The following is a 20,901-nucleotide window of genomic DNA, read 5'->3' as shown; positions in this document are numbered from 1 at the left end:
GAGCCGACTTGGGATACATTACCGGCTGACGAACAGCTCCAGTTCGAGGAGCACAAGGAGCAGATGATCCAGGAGGCAAAAGCGAGGTTCTTCGCCAACTTCAAAGTGGACAGGAACAACAAAGTCGTCCGACATCGAGCGACAGATCCGGCTTCACTGCGACCCACGCCAGACATCCCCAATGTAAGTAATACAAACGAGCTGCAATCTCTTAAGAATTATGTAGATGAACAGCGTGAACAAATGCAAAACATCATAGGGGATATGCAAAACGACTATAGGAGATTAGCGCGTGCATTTGACAAATCTAGCATTGCAAATTTTCCATCACACGAGGTAGAATTAGGGGGTAACACGCGTAGAGATGGCAATGGGTACCCAAAACCCGAATACCCGACGGGTTTTACCCGATATAAAGGCGGGTACGGGATGATTTCTCTACCCGCGGGTATGTTAATGGGTAAAAACCTCTACCCGTTGGGTAGACGGGTACGGGTACGGGTTGGAACTACCCATACCCGTCTACCCATGGGTAAAATATACCCGCATCAATACAACTATAACCATCTAATAGAGCTCATCTTAGCTAAAATAAAACCCTTCTCTAGCTATCATTTGTCTAGATACCAAGTTATGTAGTCATATGATTTGTTACATGTGAAGTTGAAGTTGTTTTTATATATTTATTTAATATTTTGAGTGATTGGTATATTGGAATTTAAGACTTTCCTAGCGGGTACGGGTTACCCGACGGGTAAAAATACCCGCGCGGGTACGGGTATGGGTAAGATTTTATACCCGCGAGTATATATGGGTAACCCGATGGGTAGAATTTTTTTTGATGGGTACGGGTATGGAATGGTAATACCCGACGGGTATGTACCCGTTGCCATCCCTAAACACGCGTAATACATCGGCTGTAGGTTGTCACGACCAGTCACAACCCCTTTATGGGATGCCAATGGACACGTACCCTGAGCAACTGCAAATCGGCAGCAAAACAGCCGATCTGCACAGGTCCGGAGTTGTCCGCACGTGAGTGCGGACCGTCCGTGCCAGTCACGGCCGGGCCCATTTTTAATGAAATACCCAGATATGCACCCGAGCCACCACATATGACACAGAACCCAAACTACCCAGTCGGACGGTCCGCATACAACGACGGACGGTCCGCATATAACCACGGACGGTCCGGGTACGTATCCGGACAGTCCGCGCATGAGTCTTTTGAGGAGGATTATTGCCTGAATCCTCGCTCGTCCCAGCAACACTTCCCATCACATTATGCAATGCACCAGCCCATTAATTCAGGATCCAGAGCCCAGGAAAGCTTTCCGGCCCCACCTAAAAGGCCGGAAAGAAACGATCAAACCTATGAGCCATATAGGGCAAATGGAAATGCACCACGTAGCTCAAACCAATGGGGGGAACGACAACATACTGATATGCAACCAACCCCACCTATGTTTGACCAGAGAGCCGGTGGACTTGCACCGGCTGCCATTGATATAGTGAGGGAAGAAATAGCCGGGGCGTTCCGAGATAAGCTCGGAGTAAGTATGATCCCTCGGGGGCAATCATATCGGAAACCTTATGACAGCCGATTTGATCACCACCCGTACCCACAGGGAACTAGAATACCCGAATTCGCAAAATTTTCGGGTGATCAAGGGAAAAACACGCACGAACATATAGGCCAGTTCTTAGCACAATTGGGAGAATTGGCCGACACAGAGGCATTTCGCGTGCGTTTATTTTCATTATCGCTAACAGGAACCGTGTTTGCATGGTATGCCACTTTACCTCCTAATTCCATTTCATCATGGGGGGATCTAGAACAAAAATTTCATGATCATTTTTTCTCCGGTGACTATGAGTTGGATTTGGTAGATTTAGTGTCATTGCGACAGACAAAAGACGAATCAGTTAATGATTACATCCGGAGATTCCGCGATACAAGAAACCGATGCTTTCAAATTCATTTAGCAGAAAAACAGCTAGTAGGATTAGCCTTTAATGGTCTACGATATTATTTAAAAGAAAGATTAGAAGGCATCCAATTTTTTACACTAGCACAGTTACACCAGAGGGCTTTGGCTTGCGAAAGCCGGAGCAAAGAAACTGCTAAAACAATGCGTCACAACGTACATATAGTAGAATGCGACCAAAGTAGCTCAGATGACGAATCAGCAGAAGTGTATGCTGCTGAAATGGTTTGGCCAAAACAGGCCAAATCTTCGGCTTGTTCCTCCTTACAGCCGGTTCAAAAGAAACGGCAAGAGGAGGTTAAGTTTACATTTAATGTTGGTAAGTGTGATAAAATATTTGACGAATTACTCAAAAATGGCAATATTAAAATAAATCACACCGTTCCATCTGCCGACGAGCTAAAACGTCGTGCATACTGCAAGTGGCATAACTCATTTTCTCGTGCCACTAATGATTGTAATGTATTTCGGCGACAGATTCAATCGGTCATTAACGAAGGACGGTTGAAATTTCAGGAAATGCAGATGGATACAGAGCCCTTTCCGATGAACATGATTGACTTCGAGGGCAAGAAAGTCCTGGTTCGGCCAAATACAGCCGATAAAGGCAAAGGCAAGGAAATAACCATCGACAATGCTAAAAAAGCCGATGGGGATTGTAAAGTATCTTGCAGGAAAGTGGTGGCCGAGAAGACTCCCGATGGGGGGGAGACCCTGAAGGTGACCATCACAGCCTCTAGCACTGGGAGGCAAGCACAGACAGGGAGACAGTTGCGGGAACCCGTGCTGCGCATCACGGACAGTCCGCTGTCCAAACGCGGACGGTCCGACGCTTCTCCGGACGGTCCGGAGGACTCTAGCGGACGGTCCGGCCGTGCTCAGGACCCGCAGCGACCACGTACCTTCAAACCACGACGACCCGAGATAGGTACGTGGAAAACAAATACATTTAAAGCAGTTGGTCGGCTGATCAAGCCTAGCCCGACTTTCGATCAATTGTTGTCTAAATACGTGAAAAAGAAGGACGGCCCCAGTGACCGGCCACCAAAGCGACCCCGCTCACCCATTCATGAGCAACGTCAGGTCAGGCCGATTGGACCACCTCACCAATCGGATGAAATGAAAGGTCCTATTGTACAATTGAGACCTAACATGCCGACATGGACGCCTCCACCCCCTTATCCATCTATGCCATATCCATACACATACTTACCTCCACCATATGTCCCAAATCAAATGTGGGGCATACCACCATATCCATTTGGGATGCCACAGTACCCCGCCCGGGGGCACCCCAAACATCTGTTTTTGATAGGTTGGCGCCGTCAGTGCAAGACCGATTGAGCGCTGCTGAATCCGGTCACCAGGCACAGGCCCAACAAGATTGCCGGACTACCCGGCCTCCTAGGCCGACCAATCCGGCAGGGGGCATATGCCTGTAGCAACTCAAAGAACAACAAAGAAGGACATCATCAAAATAGGCACCGCAGATGTTGTCATACAGGGAGACAATAAAGGGCCGATGATTTTCGGCGAATCGGCCAACACAACCGAAAAGGATACTGCTACCATCAAAACAGCCGATCCAAAATACTCCATGCCTCGATGGTGCCCAGCGGGATTGACACGATCCCAAAAGAGAAAATTACAGCGGCTAAGAGCAAAGGAGAGTCAGGAGAAGGAGGCGGAAAAGACATTTAATGACACACATCCACTATACCCGCCACCGCAAAAGAAATGGAGACCGAAGGCCGTTGAGAAAAAACAAACGGCCACAGAAATAGAAAGTCAACCTGCACCAGGCGCGGACCGTCCGGCCCCCGCACACGGACCGTCCGCCGTTCACCAGGAAGCCTCTGGACAACCTGCACCAAGCGCGGACCGTCCGGCCCCCGCGTGCGGACCGTCCGCCGTTCACCAGGAAGCCTCCAACGACACGACAACATCAATGGAAGAGGACGACCTGCTGGGAGAAGACCTGGTCGACTACGAGGCTTCTCCAGAATGCCCAGGTATGGATGTAATTATTATTACATTTTCTGCCGATTGTACTATCATCGGCGACGATGAACCTGTTGTTGCCCAGTTTGATTTTGGTCCTAAAGAAGTCGCCTTTACTAAACCAAAGGAATCGGTAAATCATTTAAAGCCGCTCTTCGTGCGCGGCCACATTGATGGGATACCGATTGCTAAGATGTTGGTAGATGGAGGGGCGGCTGTAAATCCAATGCCTTATTCATTGTACAGAAAATTAGGTAAACAAGATGACGAACTTGTCAAAACCAACATGACCCTCAGCGGTGTTGGAACTGATAGTTCGATCAAAGCCAGGGGAGTCACGTCCGTTGAATTAACCATCGGGACTAAGACCCTTGCTGCTGCATTCTTCGTCGCTGATGTAGAAGGAAATTACAGTTTAATCCTAGGCAGAGATTGGATTCACGCCAATCAATGTATACCTTCTACATTACATCAAATGCTAATACAATGGGTAGGCGATGACATAGAACAAGTACATGCTGATGTATCGACCTGCATCGCTGTGGCCGATGCTCCTGTACTCTGGACTTATGAGACTGCTACATGTCTCACAGGAGTAGATTTTTCTGATTATCAATTCATAAGTATAGATAAGAAAGGTTTCATTCCTGTAATGCTAGAGCCGATGGAGAATCGGCTAAATCCTAAATAAAGTTTAAATGATGAATACACACAAAGTTCATGAGTCCCTGGTCACGGACAGTTCGGCTTCCACAGCCGGATGGTCTGGTCTTTCACAAAAGGGTTCGGACTTTAAGACCGAACATATATCACATCAAAAGGATAGTATTATGGATGATCCGGTCCCCGAGACCGGAAAGTCCACCGTCATACAAAGATCATCTAATTCCTCTGTGGGGAACATGACAGAGGAATTCAGAGATCTTGATAAACTAGGACAGGGGTTTACATCGGCCGATCCTTTGGAGGAGATTGACATAGGAGATGGTAAAACTCCAAGGCCGACTTTTGTAAACAAGACCCTGGAGACCGATCCTAGAGATGAGATGATCGGTCTATTGAAGGAATATTCAGATTGCTTTGCTTGGAATTACACTGAGATGCCTGGATTAAGCCGAGAGGTCGTAGAGCATCGGCTGCCTATTAAGTCTGGTTTCAGACCTTTCAAGCAAAGAGCTAGAACATTTCGTCCAGATCTTCTCCCACGCATCAAGGACGAAATCCACCGGCTGCTAGAAGCTGATTTTATCAGACCTTGTAGATACGCAGAGTGGGTCTCCAACATTGTGCTGGTGGAGAAGAAGGAGTCAGGTAAGCTTAGAGTATGCATTGATTTTCGCAATTTAAATAGAGCAACTCCTAAAGACGAATATCCCATGCCCATATCCGACACATTAATCAATAATGCATCAGGGAATAGAATTATTAGCTTCCTTGATGGTAATGCCGGATATAATCAGATTTTCATGGCCGAAGAAGATGCGTCTAAAACAGCCTTTGTATGTCCAGGCTTCATTGGTTTATTTGAGTGGGTTGTCATGACATTTGGTCTGAAAAATACTGGTGCTACTTATCAGAGGGCTATGAATTTGATCTTCCATGAATTGTTAGGAAACACTGTGGAAGTTTACATTGATGATATTGTAGTCAAATCGGCTGAGTTTAGTTCTCATATAGCTGATTTGCGCAAAGCCTTTGATAAAATGCGTCAGTATGGTTTGAAAATGAACCCACGTAAATGTGCTTTTGGAGTGTCGACTGGTAAGTTTTTAGGATTTTTCATACATGAACATGGTATAGAGATAGACCCTGACCGAATCAAGTCTATTCGGAATGTGGGACCTCCGACTTGTAAGGTCGAGGTACAGAGGTTTCTCGGCAAGGTGAATTATTTACGAAGGTTTATTTCTAACCTAGCCGGGAAGATTGATGCGTTCACCCCTATTCTTCGGCTTAAGAATGATGTTGAATTCGCTTGGGGGGTAGAACAGCAAGAAGCATTTGATCTCATCAAAAGATACTTATCTTCGGCTCCCGTATTAAAAGCACCACGAGCAGGAGTACCATTCCGATTATACATTGCAGCTAAGGATAAGGTCATTGGGGCTGTTCTAACACAAGAAACTGAGGGGAAGGAGCATGTGGTGACATATCTAAGTCGAAGGTTGGTGGATGCTGAAACAAGGTACACTTTTATTGAGAAGTTATGCTTATGCTTGTTTTATGCATGCACCAAATGTAGATGTTATTTACTGTCTAGTCATTGCACTGTTTCTGGTCAAGCCGATGTGATCAAATACATGTTGCATAACCCAATCATGAGTGGTAGAATTGGTAAGTGGGCTTATGCACTCATAGAATATGACTTGGCCTATGAACCATTGAAATCTATGAAAGGCCAAGTCGTAGCAGATTTCATTGTAGAGCATCGGATTAATGATATTCATAAACTAGATATGTCATACCTCACTATTACTCCTTGGACTTTATATGTTGATGGATCAGTTTGCAATGAAGGGCAAGGAATTGGCATTGTGCTTGTTTCACCAAGTAATGTCTCCTTTGACTTCTCTAGCCGATTGAAAACTTATTGCACTAACAATCAAGCCGAATATGAAGCGCTTTTGTTCGGTTTAGAACTTTTAAATTGTATGGGAGTAAAACATGTAAAAGCATTTGGTGATTCTCAGCTAGTCGTCCAACAGGTGTTAGAAGAGTATCAATGTTTTGATGGTACTCTAAATAGTTACCTTGAAAAGTGTTGGAGCATAATCGATTCTTTTGACGAATTCAGTATTCGGCATATCTCTAGAGTCGAGAATCATAGAGCTAACAATTTGGCACAAGACGCATCAGGTTATCGGATAAAGCGAGGGAGATTTCACAACGCTGAAAATCTGATAACCGGTGCAGTGCCAATTCCCCAGGTCGCGGACCGTCCGCGTCGAGACGCCGGACCGTCCGGGGTTACCAGAAATGTTCTCTTAATTGATTCGGCTGATAATGAAGCCGATGCAAGTGATTGGAGGACACCTATACTTAATTATTTACAAAATCCAATGTCAGGACAGATAAGAACATTCGGCGTACAGCTTTCAAGTATGTTTTAATGAGTGATGAACTCTACCGCCGAACAGTCAACGATGTCCTGCTTAAGTGCTTGGGCCCAGATGATGCTATATTAGCCATGGCCGAAGTACATGAAGGAATTTGTGGTACCCATCAATCGGCTCCAAAGATGAAGTGGTTATTGCGAAGGTCTGGTTTTTATTGGCCTAATATGATAGCTGATTGTTTCAAGTACTACAAAGGTTGTCAAGTGTGTCAAAAATTCGGCGACTTACAGTTAGTCCCTGCAGCCGAATTACATCCTATCATCAAGCCTTGGCCGTTCAGAGGATGGGGATTAGACTTTATTGGAGAAATTCATCCTTCATCATCAAAGGGGCATCGGTTCGTGTTAGTTGCCACTGACTATTTCACCAAATGGACTGAAGCCGTTGCTCTGAAAAACATGACGCACAAGGAGGTAATTGAGTTTGTAACTGAGCATATTATTCACAAATTCGGCATTCCCCAGACCTTGACTACAGATCAAGGAACTTCTTTTATGTCAAAGAAGATACGTGAGTTTGCTGAATTATATAAGATTAAATTGCTTAATTCATCTCCGTATTATGCTCAGGCCAATGGACAGGCCGAGTCTAGTAATAGGACATTGATTAACTTGATAAAAAAGAAGATATCGGATAATCCTAAGCATTGACATAAGATTTTGTCCGAAGCTTTATGGGCTCACAGGATATCTAAACATAGTGCTACTAAAGTGTCTCCTTTTGAGCTTGTCTATGGGCAGGAAGCAGTGTTGCATGTGGAAATAAGTTTGAATGCTGTCAGGTTCGCCAGACAAAATGATCTAACCATTACTGATTATTACAATTCAATGATGGATAATATTGATGAGGTGACCGACAAGAGGGTGATAGCTTTGGGAGCAATAGAAAAGGACAAGATCATGGTAGCCAGGGCCTACAACAAGAAGGTCAAAGCAAAGTCATTTCAAGTAGGGGACCTGGTGTGGAAGACCATCCTGCCTCTAAGGAATAAAGACTGGAAGTTTGGAAAATGGTCGCCAAGCTGAGAAGGTCCTTATAAAGTAAAACAGGTTATATCTGGTAATGCCTATTTGCTACAAACATTACAAGGCAAGGATTTACCCAAAGCTTTGAATGGGCGTTTCCTTAAGCAGTACCATCCTAGTATGTGGCAAGATGCTTAAAGAAAACCGATGTGATCACATCGAGTTAAGATGCTTTTGGTTTGCCTAGCTCCACCAAAAGGCAGGGGGGCATATGTTTGGCACCAAAAAGAGCCAGCGGACGGTCCGGCCCTGGAGCCGGACGGTCCGCGGTCCGGACAGTCCGCGCCTGTGGGCCGGACGGTCCGCGCCTGCGCAGAATAGATTAGGGTTCCGAGTTTTGTGCTATGTTTGTTAGCTATATTCGTGGATTTAGCCCGGAATCCGGTCGTGTAAAGGGTCCAGCCCCCCTCCTCTATAAAAAAAGAGGTCTACGGCCGATTTGTAATGATCAATCGAATCAATACAACTTCTATTCGCATTTTATCCTAGGAGTAGTTCTAGTCTAGTTTAGGTTTAGCCTCTCAATCCCTAAATTCTTCGCCTTCTTCGACTCTACGCCGATTGGAGGAGTCTAGGTCGGCCGGCCCGAGCCTAGACAACCCCTAGGATCTCTCCTCCCCGACGGGGTCCCTTCCGGGAGCGAGATCTAGGCCGCCGCCGGCGACTTTCGCCGCCCCTGCGCACGCGCGGACCATCTGGCCCCAGGGCGCGGACCGTCCGGCCGTCAGGCAGAGGACCCAAGCTCCTGCACCAGGTCGCGGACCGTCTGGCCCCAGGCCGCGGACCGTCCGCGCCTGACCAGAGAGCACCGCCGCCTCGCGCCAGGTCGCGGACCGTCCGGCTCCGTGCCGCGGACCGTCCGCGCCTGACCAGAGAGCACCGCCACCGGTTCTTCTTGAGTATTTGGCGCTCCAAAAAAGCGTCAACAGCTTCTAAGCTCCACTTTTCACCCCCGAAAAAAGAGATTTGGAATCATCTTCTCTCTCGCCTATTTGTAACCCCTACTACGAGTTTTAATTATTAATGGTGTTGTAGCGCAAGTCACCGATGACTGGAAGGCATTAATTGTTAGACAAACAATCTAAATTTAATTTGTGCATATACGCACGGATAGATACATTAGGGGGGGATTTAATCCCATCCAATCCCCCTCAATCCACTCCAAAACGAACAAGCCCTCAGGGGGATGCAGGATAGATAGGGGCCGGGCGACGTTGGGACGATAATAGCTCGTCATATGAAGTCCTTCTAGAACGCATTTAAAGATAATACCCAGCAGGTCCAACTTCAGTCATATTTATAAATTAATCTTCACAAATGATTGTTGTCTTTAACCGTCTCTGAAAATCTGATACTTGTAGGGATGTGACTGCGGACGATATATGGTCGTCAATAGAGATCATTATTTTGTAGAGGGCGTCCTTTTGTGTCCGGCACATTGGCATGCACGACCAGTCCTCACTCCCACACGCATGTGAACGCATGCTGCACCACGATTGATAAGCGAGTGGGGCCCATGCACGCTAGTGGACAACATAAACTAGCAAACCCTAATTGGTTTTTGGGAGGTTGTCATAAGTAGCCCATCAAAGAGCTTTCCTTTGGTAGTTTTTTTTTTCAAAAAGTCGTTGGAGGAGCTATACCAAAGACGACCTAGCTAGTATCGGTGTCTAGCTCGCCACTCCGCCTGAATTAAACGCATAATATGCCCCCCTTATTTTTCGTTTGCATCAGTTGAATTTGCTTTCGTCAAAGAGAAGAAATGCTTATTTTATGTATGCATCCTTGACATATACGTGCACACGAACTTTGATTTCGAGTTCGAATTTATGTATTATATATATAGGCAATGCAACTTGGAAAGAGACATTCGTCGTTATGCATTTAGCAATTTGTTCGTAAGTCAGGCAGTGTTGTATGCATGTGGTCGTCGTCGTCAGGTAGTGTTGGAAAGTGCTAAAGCTGTTAGTTGCCAATATAACGACCGACATGACGCGTCAAAGTTGTTGCCTGCGAGTATAGATGGCCAAAAAGCACGAGGCCCGTGAGCCGGCACGAAGCCCGCTTTTTGGGCCCGGTCCGAACCCGGCACGGTAAAATAAGCGGGCGGGCTTGGACAGGAAACTAGGCACGGCGGGCTAGCCCGGCACGGCCCGTTTACCTCTAAGCCCGTTAAGCCCGGTTTTTTTACACTAAAACGTGCTTACCGGCCCGTTTAGCCCGTTTTTTGGCCCGTTTTTTCGTGCTAAACGGGCCGGCCCGGCCCGTTTAGGCCCGCTGCGGGCCGGGCTTGGACAGAAAATTAAGCCCGCTGGCACAGCAGGCCCGGCCCGGTTTTTGGCCGGGCTTCACCGGGCCCGGACCGGGCCGGGCCGGGCGGCCCGTTTGGCCATCTCTACCTGCGAGTGATGTCAAAACAAAGCGTCACTCCATGACGTCAAAAACAAAGCCTTAATGCTGGGCTGCACTTTTCTCATGTGAAAGCACGCTGCTAGCTCCACGGTAAAAGATATGATCGACCCTAGAGGCGGCAAATGGAGCCTTCTCTTCTCTTCTCTTTACAAGATCTAGCTGTTAAGTAACTTTAGTTAGAGTTATGTAGGCAAATACATGCTTTACCTCTGGGGGTCTCACATCTCTATATAAGAAACTTGTACACCCCCTCATAAGATCTAGAAGAGAAAGAGGTCAGATGTCCAACCCTATATCATGTGTCTCGTGTATTTCTTCTGTCGTGCTTATGTGAAGGGAGACGAGTCATCTATATCTTCTTGCGCCTCTACTGATGACGGGAGAAGGGAGTGGATTTGGTGATCCGTGGTAACGTAGTTCTCAACACGTTATCAGCACGCTCTACCTCGACGTTGCTGGGGATCAGATCTGCATCAACTCTTCGTCAAGCCGGCAGATCCCCGGCCTAGCCGAACTGTCTTACGCGACAGCCTTCGATTCCGTCTCTAGAAATCAAGTGGTATGTCTTTGTGAGTAGAATGAATCTACTGTTTATCGTGGCTAATTAAAAAAACACGGCGGCGGTGGCTCTGCTGGCCACGTACCGCGCGAACTGCTTCGATAGCGTACCCCACGTGCCTGTGCCGCGCGAACCGTCCTGCTGGCGGCTCCGGCAGCAACTAAAGAATCGGTCAAAGCGGTTGTAGCCAAGAATAGTTGTGCGGTCAAAATAAGAGAGAAGGAACTGCTTCACTGCGCGGACATAGAGACCACACGCACTCCTGCGTGCATGCAACTAGTGCCTGTATAAGACACGCACTCCCTTAGTTGTTGTGTGCATGACAGCCTACATACAATCTCATTCCCTCGCCTGGTAAAATGCTATTACGTGTAGCTAAAAAGAAAAAGAGCAGCAACCAATAAACGGTTAGCATCTCATACAAATGGCGGTTTGAGCATTTTTCCTACTTTAATTAATTATTTCCAGTCGCAAATAATTAGTAGAAAAATATGTACTTAAATATGGGAAAATGCATTTTACATCTAATATGTTATGTTCATGCATTAATTTTTGTGTTTATATTTCTGCCTTTATTTCCCGTAGTAAATAGATAGCAAAAAATTATTAAAATGCATGTGAAGGCTATGTTGTGTATTTTCATATCGCTCTAAATATTTGTGATGCGTTGAGCTTTTAGACTCACGTCGAGCGATTAAATGATATAGTGGGTACTCTGACACGTTGATCAGACTACATTATTAATCGGCTGAGCTATGGCATTGGCTGTGAAAGTCGCCTAGAGGGGGTGAATAGGGCGAATCTGAAATTTACAAACTTTAAGCACAACTACAAGCCGGGGTTAGCGTTAGAATTAAATTCGAGTCCAAAAAGAGAGGACGAAAACAAATCACAAGCAAATAAGACAAATGACACGGCGATTTCTTTTACCGAGGTTCGGTTCTTGCAAACCTACTCCCCGTTGAGGTGGTCACAAAGACTGGGTCTCTTTCAACCCTTTCCCTCTCTCAAACGGTCACTTAGACCGAGTGAGCTTCTCTTCTCAATCAAACGGGACACTAAGTCCCCACAAGGACCACCACACAATTGGTGTCTCTTGCCTTGGTTACAATTGAGTTGAACACAAGAAAGAAGGAAGAAGAAAAGCAATCCAAGTGCAAGAGCTCAAATGAACACAAGTCTCTCTCTCACGAGTCACTATTTGATTGGAATGATCTTTGGACTTGGGAGAGGATTTGATCTTTTGATTGTGTCTTGTATCGAATGCTATAGCTCTTGTAAGACGTTTGAAGGCTGAAAATTTGGATGCATTGAAGTGTGGTGGTTGGGGGTATTTATAGCCCCAACCACCAAAAGAACCATTGGTGAGGTCTTCTGTCGCATGGCGCACCGGACAGTCCGGTGCGCCACCGGACACTGTCCGGTGCGCCAGCCACGTCACCCGGCCGTTGGATTCTGACCGTTGGAGCTTCTGACATCTGGGTCACCGGACAGTCCGGTGGTGCACCGGACAGGTCCTGTAGACTGTCTGGTGCGCCTTCTGGCGCGTGCCTGACTTCTGCGCGCACTGTAGCGCATTTAATGCTGTTGCAGGCGACCGTTGGCGCTGTAGTAGCCGTTACTCCGCTGGCACACCGGACAGTCCGGTGCAGCACCGGACAATTCGGTGAATTATAGCGGAGCGGCTTCCCAGAATTCCCGAAGGTGAGAAGTTCGGAGTTGGGTTCCCTAGTGCACCGGACACTGTCCGGTGGCACACCGGACACTGTCCGGTGGCACACCGGACAGTCCGGTGCGCCAGACCAGGGCACACTTCGGTTGTCTTTTGCTCTCTTTGTTTGAACCCTTTCTTGGTCTTTTTATTGGTTTATTGTGAACCTTTGGCACCTGTAAAATTTATAGTCTAGAGCAAACTAGTTAGTCCAATTATTTGTGTTGGGCAATTCAACCACCAAAATCAATTAGGAAAAGGTGTAAGCCTATTTCCCTTTCAATCTCCCCCTTTTTGGTGATTGATGCCAACACAAACCAAAGCAATTATAGAAGTGCAGAATTGAACTAGTTTGCATAATGTAAGTGCAAAGGTTGCTTGGAATGAAACCAATAATTATTTCTACTAGATATGCATGGATGGCTTTCTTCTAATTTAAAATTTTGGACCACGCTTGCACCACTTGTTTTGTTTTGCAAATGTTTTGGAAATTCTTTTCAAAGTCTTTTGCAAAATAGTCAAAGGTAAATGAGTAAGATTTTGAGAAGCATTTTCAAGATTTTGAGATTTTCTCCCCCTGTTTCAAATGCTTTTCCTTTGACTAACAAAACTCCCCCTTAATGAAATCCTCCTCTTAGTGTTCAAGAGGGTTTTAGATATTAATTTTGAAGAGGGTATACCAATTTGAAATTATATCAATAAGAAGATACCAATTTGAAATTATATCAATAATAAGATACCAATTTGAAAATACTACTTTTAAAAACAAAATTGAAAGACTAAAATTTTTGAAATTGGTGGTGGTGCGGTCCTTTTGCTTTGGGCTAATTGATAGTCGCCTAGAGGGGGGGTGAATAGGGCGAAACTGAAATTTACAAATATAAACACAACTACAAGCCGGATTAGCGTTAGAAATAAAACCGAGTCCGCGAGAGGGTGTAAAACAAATCGCAAGCGAGTAAAGCGGTAAGACACAAGGATTTGTTTTACCGAGGTTCGGTTCTCGCAAACCTACTCCCCGTTGAGGAGGCCACAAAGGCCGGGTCTCTTTCAACCCTTCCCTCTCTCAAACGGTCCCTTGGACCGAGTGAGCTTCTCTTCTCAAATTACTTGGGAATCAAACTTCCCGCAAGGACCACCACACAATTGGTGTCTCTTGCCTCAATTACAAGTGAGTGTTTGATCACAAGAAAGAATGCCAAAGAAAAGAAGCGATCCAAGCGCAAGAGCTCAAATGAACACTACAAATCACTCTCTCTAGTCACTAAGGCTTTGTGTGGAGTTGGGAGAGGATTTGATCTCTTTTGGTGTGCTTTGCAATGAATGCTAGCTCTTGTATAGTGGTTGGAAGTTGGAAAACTTGGATGCAATGAATGGTGGGGTGGTTGGGGTATTTATAGCCCCAACCACCAAACATGACCGTTGGTGGAGGCTGTCTGTCGTATGGGGCACCGGACAGTCCGGTGCACACCGGACATGTCCGGTGCGCCAGCCACGTCACCAAAGCCGTTGGGTTTCGACCGTTGGAGCTCTGACTTTTGGGCCTGCCTGGATGTCCGGTGGCGCACCGGACGTGTACTGTAGAGTGTCCGGTGCGCCAGCATGGGCGTGCCTGACGCCTGCGCGCTCTGGCACGCATTAATTGCAGTTGCAGGCGACCGTTGGCGCGAAGTAGCCGTTGCCCCGCTGTTACACCGGACAGTCCGGTGTACACCGGACATGTTCGGTGAATTATAGCGGAGCAGCCTTCGCGAATTCACGAGGCTGCGAAGTTCCAGAGTCGCGTCCTCTAGGAGCACCGGACACTGTCCGGTGTACACCGGACAGTCCGATGAATTATAGCGCGCCGGCTTCTGAAAATTCCCGAGGCTAAGGAGTTCTGCGCGAGGTCCCCTGGTGCACCGGACACTGTCCGGTGCGCCACCGGACAGTCCGGTGCGCCAGACCAGGGAGCCTTTCGGGATGCCTTTAGCTCTCAATTTTGAACCCAACTTTGGTCTTTTTAATTGGCTTGTTGTGAACCTTTGACACCTGTATAACTTATACACTAGAGCAAACTAGTTAGTCCAATTATTTGTGTTGGGCAATTCAACCACCAAAATTATTTAGGAACTAGGTGTAAGCCTAATTCCCTTTCAATCTCCCCCTTTTTGGTGATTGATGCCAACACAAACCAAAGCAAATAGAGAAGTGCATAATTGAACTAGTTTGCATAATGTAAGTGCAAAGGTTGCTTGGAATTGATCGAATATAAATACTTACAAGATATGCATGGATTGTTCCTTTGTTTTTAACATTTTGGACCACGCTTGCACCACATGTTTTGTTTTTGCAAACTCTTTTGTAAATCCTTTTCAAAGTTCTTTTGCAAATAGTCAGAGGTAAATGAATACGATTTTATGAAGCATTTTTCAAGATTTGAAATTTTCTCCCCCTGTTTCAAATGCTTTTCCTTTGACTAAACAAAACTCCCCCTAAATGAGATCCTCCTCTTAGTGTTCAAGAGGGTTTTGATATACAATTTTTGAAATACTGCTTTCTCCCCCTTTTGAACACAATAAGATACCAATTGAAAATACTCTTTGAGAAACTAAGTTTTTGAAATTGGTGGTGGCGCGGTCCTTTTGCTTTGGGCTCATACTTTCTCCCCCTTTGGCATGAATCGCCAAAAACGGAATCATTAGAGCCCTTTAGAACTACTCTCTCCCCTTTGGTCATAAATAAATGAGTGAAGATTATACCACAGATGGAGTCCTTTTGCTTTGTGCTCATGCTTTCTCCCCCAAGAATGGAGAGTTGCTTGGAGTGACGGCGAAGGATGAGTTACGGAGTGGAAGCCTTTGTCTTTGCCGAAGACTCTAATTCCCTTTCAATACACCTATGACTTGGTTTGAAATGGACTTGAAAACATATTAGTCATAGCACATGAAAGAGATATTATCAAAGGTATGTAAAATGAGCTATGTGTGCAAATCAACAAAAGAAGTTCCTAGAATCAAGAATATTTAGCTCATGCCTAAGTTTGTTAAAAGTTTGTTCATCAAGAGGCTTGGTAAAGATATCGGCTAATTGATCTTTAGTATTAATGTAAGAAATCTCGATATCTCCTTTTTGTTGGTGATCCCTTAAAAAGTGATACCGAATGGCTATGTGCTTAGTGCGGCTATGCTCGACGGGATTATCCGCCATCTTGATTGCACTCTCATTATCACATAGCAAAGGGACTTTGGTTAATTTGTAACCGTAGTCCCGCAGGGTTTGCCTCATCCAAAGCAATTGCGCGCAGCAATGGCCTGCGGCAATGTACTCGGCTTCGGCGGTGGAAAGAGCGACCGAATTTTGCTTCTTTGAAGCCCAAGACACTAGGGATCTTCCCAAGAACTGGCAAGTCCCCGATGTGCTCTTCCTATTGATTTTACACCCCGCCCAATCGGCATCCGAATAACCAATCAAATCAAATGTGGATCCCCTAGGATACCAAAGCCCAAACTTAGGAGTGTAAGCCAAATATCTCAAGATTCGTTTTACGGCCGTAAGGTGAGCTTCCTTAGGGTCGGCTTGGAATCTTGCACACATGCATACGGAAAGCATAATATCCGGTCGAGATGCACATAAATAGAGTAAAGAACCTATCATCGACCAGTATACCTTTTGATCCACGGACTTACCTCCCGTGTCGAGTTCGAGATGCCCATTAGTTCCCATGGGTGTCTTGATGGGTTTGGCATCCTTCATTCCAAACTTGCTTAGAATATCTTGAGTGTACTTCGTTTGGCTTAGGAAGGTGCCTTCTTGGAGTTGCTTTACTTGAAATCCTAAGAAATACTTCAACTCCCCCATCATAGACATCTCGAACTTTTGTGTCATGATCCTACTAAACTCTTCACATGTAGATTCGTTAGTAGACCCAAATATAATATCATCAACATAAATTTGGCATACAAACAAATCATTCTCAAGTGTTTTGGTAAAGAGCGTAGGATCGGCCTTTCCGACTTTGAAGCCATTAGCAATAAGGAAATCTCTAAGGCATTCATATCATGCTCTTGGGGCTTGCTTGAGCCCATAAAGCGCCTTAGAGAGCTTATAGACATGGTTAGGGTACTCACTGTCTTCAAAGCCGGGAGGTTGCTCAACATAGACCTCTTCCTTGATCGGTCCATTGAGGAAGGCACTTTTCACGTCCATTTGATAAAGCTTAAAGCCATGGTAAGTAGCATAGGCCAATAAAATGCGAATTGACTCAAGCCTAGCTACGGGTGCATAGGTTTCACTGAAATCCAAACCTTCCACTTGGGAGTATCCCTTGGCCACAAGTCGAGCTTTGTTCCTTGTCACCACACCATGCTTGTCTTGCTTGTTGCGGAAGACCCATTTGGTTCCTACAACATTTTGGTTAGGACGTGGAACTAAATGCCATACCTCATTCCTAGTGAAGTTGTTGAGCTCATCTTGCATCGCCACCACCCAATCCGAATCTTGGAGTGCTTCCTCTACCATGTGTGGCTCAATAGAGGAAACAAAAGAGTAATGCTCACAAAAATGTGCAACACGAGATCTAGTAGTTACCCCCTTATGAATGTCGCCGAGGATGGTGTCGATGGGGTGATCTCGTTGGATTGCTTGGTGGACTCTTGGGTGTGGCGGCCTTTGTTCTTCATCCTCCTTATCTTGATCATTTGCATCTCCCCCTTGATCATTGCCGTCATCTTGAGGTGGCTCATTTGCTTGATCTTCTACTTCATCAACTTGAGCTTCATCCTCATTTTGAGTCGGTGGAGATGCTTGCGTGGAGGAGGATGGTTGATCTTGTGCATTTGGAGGCTCTTCGGATTCCTTAGGACACACATCCCCAATGGACATGTTCCTTAGCGCGATGTACGGAGCCTCTTCAATACCTATCTCATCAAGATCAACTTGCTCTACTTGAGAGCCATTAGTCTCATCAAACACAACGTCACAAGAAACTTCAACTAGTCCTGAGGACTTGTTAAAGACTCTATATGCCCTTGTGTTTGAATCATATCCTAGTAAAAAGCCTTCTACAGTCTTAGGAGCAAATTTAGATTTTCTACCTCTTTTAACAAGAATAAAGCATTTGCTACCAAAGACTCTAAAATATGAAATATTGGGCTTTTTACCGGTTAGGAGTTCATATGATGTCTTCTTGAGGATTCGGTGAAGATATAACCGGTTGATGGCGTAGCAGGCGGTGTTGACCGCCTCGGCCCAAAACCGATCCGAAGTCTTGTACTCATCAAGCATGGTTCTTGCCATGTCTAATAGAGTTCTATTCTTCCTCTCCACTACACCATTTTGTTGTGGGGTGTAGAGAGAAGAGAACTCATGCTTGATGCCCTCCTCCTCAAGGAAGCCTTCGATTTGAGAGTTCTTGAACTCCGTCCCGTTGTCGCTTCTAATTTTCTTGATCCTTAAGCCGAACTCGTTTTGAGCTCATCTTAAGAATCCCTTTAAGGTTTCTTGGGTTTGAGATTTTTCCTGCAAAAAGAACACCCAAGTGAAGCGAGAATAATCATCCACTATTACAAGACAATACTTACTCCCGCCGATGCTTATGTAAGCAATCGGGCCGAATAGATCCATGTGGAGTAGCTCAAGCGGCCTGTCGGTCATCATGATGTTCTTGTGTGATGATGAGCACCAACTTGCTTTCCTGCTTGGCATGCGCTACAAATCCTGTCTTTCTCAAAATGAACATTGGTTAGTCCTAAAATGTGCTCTCCCTTTAGAAGTTAATGAAGATTCTTCATCCCAACATGGGCTAGTCGGCGGTGCCAGAGCCAACCCATGTTAGTCTTAGCAATTAAGCAAGTGTCGAGTTCAGCTCTATCAAAATCTACCAAGTATAGCTGACCCTCCAACACTCCCTTAAACGCTATTGAATCATCACTTCTTCTAAAGACAGTGACACCTACATCAGTGAAAAGACAGTTGTAACCTATTTTGCATAATTGAGATACAGAAAGCAAATTGTAATCCAATGAATCTACAAGAAAAACATTGGAAATAGAATGGTCAGAAGATATAGCTATTTTACCAAGACCTTTGACCAAACCTTGATTTCCATCCCCGAATGTAATAACTCGTTGGGGATCTTGGTTTTTCTCATAGGAGGAGAACATTTTCTTCTCCCCTGTCATGTGGTTTGTGCACCCGCTGTCGATGATCCAACTTGATCCCCCGGATGCATAAACCTACAAAACAAGTTTAGTTCTTGATTTTAGGTACCCAAATGGTTTTGGGTCCTTTGGCATTAGACACAAGAACTTTGGGTACCCAAACACAAGTCTTTGACCCCTTGTGCTTGCCCCCAACATATTTGGCAACTACTTTGCCGGATTTGTTAGTCAACACATAAGATGCATCAAAAGTTTTAAATGAAAGGCTATGTTCATTTGATGCACTAGGAGTTTTCTTCTTAGGCAACTTAGCACGGGTTGGTTGCCTAGAGCTAGATGTCTCACCCTTATACATAAAAGCATGGTTAGGGCCAGAGTGAGACTTCCTAGAATGAATTTTCCTAATTTTGTCCTCAGGATAACCGGCAGGGTATAAAATGTAACCCTCGTTATCCTGAGGCATGGGAGCCTTGCCCTTAACAAAGTTGGACAATTTCTTAGGAGGGTCATTAAGTTTGACATTGTCTCCCCTTTGGAAGCCAATGCCATCCTTGATGCCAGGGCGTCTCCCATTATAAAGCATGCTACGAGCAAATTTAAATTTTTCATTCTCTAAGTTATGCTCGGCAATTTTAGCATCTAATTTTGCTATGTGATCATTTTGTTGTTTAATTAAAGACATGTGATCACGAATAGCATTAATATCAACATCTCTACATCTAGTACAAATAGATACATGCTCAACGATAGCTGTAGAGGGTTTGCAAGATTTTAATTCTACAACCTTAGCATGTAATATATCGTTCTCACTTCTAAGGTTAGAAATAGTAACATTGCAAACATAAAAAATTTTAGCCTTAGCAAGCAATTTTTCATTTTCAAATCTAAGGCTAGCAAGAGAAACATTCAACTCATCAATCCTAGCAAGTAAATCAACATTATCATCTCTAGAATTGGAAGTTGAGATATTACAAACATGAGAATCAACCTTAGCTAATAAATTAGAATTCTCATTTTTAAGGTTGTCTATAGTCTCATGGCAAGTGCTTAGCTCACTAGACAATTTTTCACATTTTTCTACTTCTAGAGCATAAGCATTTTTAACCTTAACATGTTTCTTGTTTTCCTTAATTAGGAAGTCCTCTTGGGAATCCAAAAGGTCATCCTTTTCATGAATAGCACTAATCAATTCATTTAATTTTTCTTTTTGTTCCATGTTAAGGTTGGCAAAAAGGGTACGCAAATTATCTTCCTCATCACTAGCATTATCATCACTATAGGATTCATATCTAGTGGAGGATTTAGATTTAACCTTCTTCTTTTTGCCGTCCTTTGCCATGAGGCACTTGTGGCCGATGTTGGGGAAGAGAAGTCCTTTGGTGACGGCGATGTTGGCGGCGTCCTCGTCGTCGGAGGAGTAGCTAGAGCTTTCATCGGAGTCCCACTCCCGACACACATGGGCATCGTCGCCCTTCTTCTTGTAGTACCTCTTCTTTTCTCTTCTCTTGCCCTTCTTGTCGTCTCCCCGGTCACTGTCACTAGATATAGGACATTTTGCAATAAAATGACCGGGCTTACCACATTTGTAGCAAACCTTCTTGGAGCGGGGCTTGTAGTCTTTCCCCCTCCTTTGTTTGAGGATTTGGCGGGAGCTCTTGATGACGAGCGCCATTTCCTCATTGTCGAGCTTGGAGGCGTCGATTGGTTGTCTACTTGGTGTAGACTCCTCCTTCTTTTCTTCCGTCGCCTTGAATGCGACGGGTTGAGCTTCGGATGTGGAGGGATCATCAAGCTCGTTGATCTTCCTCGAGCCTTCAATCATGCACTCAAAACTCACAAAATTCCCGATTACTTCCTCGGGGGTCATTAGTGTATATCTTGGGTTGCCACGAATTAATTGTACTTGAGTGGGGTTAAGAAAAATAAGAGATCTTAGAATAACCTTAACC

The sequence above is a fragment of the Zea mays genome, chromosome 4, assembly GCF_902167145.1.
Source record: "Zea mays cultivar B73 chromosome 4, Zm-B73-REFERENCE-NAM-5.0, whole genome shotgun sequence".
Taxonomy (NCBI): domain Eukaryota; kingdom Viridiplantae; phylum Streptophyta; class Magnoliopsida; order Poales; family Poaceae; genus Zea; species Zea mays.
Note: the sequence above shows the minus strand (reverse complement) of the source record.